Source organism: Cicer arietinum, chromosome 1 (assembly GCF_000331145.2).
Source record: "Cicer arietinum cultivar CDC Frontier isolate Library 1 chromosome 1, Cicar.CDCFrontier_v2.0, whole genome shotgun sequence".
Lineage (NCBI taxonomy): Eukaryota > Viridiplantae > Streptophyta > Magnoliopsida > Fabales > Fabaceae > Cicer > Cicer arietinum.
This window is the reverse complement of record NC_021160.2, coordinates 3,782,140-3,784,499: the sequence shown is the minus strand read 5'-3', so window position 1 is coordinate 3,784,499 and position 2,360 is coordinate 3,782,140.

Here is a 2,360-nt window from a genome sequence, read left to right as displayed (position 1 = left end):
TTTCTTACATGAAATTCTATCACTGCGACTATCCAGGAAATCCAAGTTAGGATGGGACCAGCCGGCAAATTTCGCTACCCATCATACCCAGAGCAAAATGGTACATGAAAAATTCAAGGAATTAGTGTTTTTCAATGTTATGACAAGGTATATTTATACATCAATATTTTTTCCATCTCTCTTCTAAACTCTTTTCCTTCTTTAGTTGTTTTTAAGTGTCACTTTGCTTTGTGTGTCTCATATTCTTAGTTTTACTTCAATGTAGTATATGTTGAGTAGCTTACAAATTGCAGTTGAAAACGTTTGACTCAAATGCAAATAATTTTAAGCATGTTTAAAAGATGTCTGACATTGAATTGAATTGAGTAAATTAGATCATTTTAAATTTCAGAACACAAATCTGAATGTATTGTAAAAAAATTTCAAATGTTAAATCGATCTTTGTGGTAATTGTGAATTTTTTATTATTTTAAATCGGATTTATTAGAATTTTAATTTACAAACATTCAAACTATTATTAATATTGGCAAATGAATTATCATCATTCAAAGTCATGTCTCTTTTAATTTTAGTCAGTTTTATTTTACTGAAACTAATTAAATTTAATTTGTTGTTTTATAATGTTAATTGACATGAAATTAAAGTAATTTATTTGCAATTATTTGTATTTGATGTATACTTATAATTGTTTGACAATTAATATTTTGTAACCGAATTTTTATAAATTTTAGATTTCGATTTTGAAACCAAAATGTTAATGATTATGATTACTCAATTAATATTAATTTAAGAAATAATGTTTTTAAATTAAAATTATAATATATCCGATTTAAAGTTAAAAAAAATCAATATTACCACAAAGATCGATTATTAAAATGATAGTGAGAGAAAAAAATAATATTTATATTTGATTTTTTACTTTGAATATTGGTAAATATATGTAATATATAAATATTTAGAAATGATGGACAAAATCATTTCTCTTTGAATTTTGGTTAGTTTTATTTTACTGAAACTAATTATATTTAATTTGTTGTTTTATAGTTTTAATTGATATGAAATTAAAAGTAATTCATTTACAATTATTTGTATTTGATGTATACTTGTAATTGTTTAACAATTTAATAGTTTGTAACTGAATTGTTATAAATTTTAGATTTCGGTTTAGAAATCAAAATATTAATGATTATGATTACTTAATTAATATTAATAATAGTTTGAATGTTTGTAAATTATTAAAATTCTAATATATCCGATTTAAAGTAAAAAAAATTCACAATTACCACAAAGATCGATAAGTAAAATGATCGAGTGAGAGAACAAACAATATTTGTATTTAATTTTCTACTTTGAATATTGGTAAATATATATAGTATATATAAATATTTATCAATTATTGACAAAATTATGTCTTTTTGAATCTTGATCAATTTCATTTTATTGAAATTAAAAAAATTTAATTTTTTATTTTATAGTGTTAATTGACATGAAATTAAAGTAATTCATTTGCAATTATTTGTATTTAATGAATACTTGAAATTGTTTGGCAATTAATATTTTGTAACCGAATTGTTATAAATTTTGAATTTTGGTAATATTAATCATTATGATTACTCTATTTAATATTAATAATAGTTTTGAATTTTTGTAAATTAAAATTTTAATTTATCCAATTTTAAAATAAAAAATTTCACAATTATCACAAAAGATTGATGATTAAAATGATCGAATGAGAGAACAAAAAATATTTGTATTTGATTTTCTATTTTGAATATTGATAAATATATAGTATATAAATATTTAAAAATGATGGAGAAAGTCATGACTCTTTGAATTTTGGTAAGTTTTTTTTTATTGAAATTAATTAAATTTGATTTTTTGTTTTACCGTGGTAATTGACATGAAATTAAAGTAATTTATTTTGCAATTTTTTATATTTTGTTGTATAATTGTTTGACAATTAATATTTTGTAATTAGTTTTCAAATTAAAATGATCGAGTGAGAGAACAAAAAAATATTTATATTTGATTTTCATTTTTGAATATTGGTAAATATATATAGCATATAAATATTTAGAAATGATGGACAAAATATGTTTGTTGAATTTTGGTCAACTTTATTTTACTGAAATTATTTAAATTAAATTTATTGTTTTATAGTGTTAATTGGTATGAAATTAAAGTAATTCATTTGCAATTATTTATATTTAATATATATTTATAATTGTTTGAGGATTAATATTTTGTAATTGTTATAAATTTTGGATTTCGATTTTGAAACCAAAATGTTAATCATTATGATTACTCTATTAATGTTAATAACAATTTGAAAGTTTGTAAATTAAAATTCTAATATATCC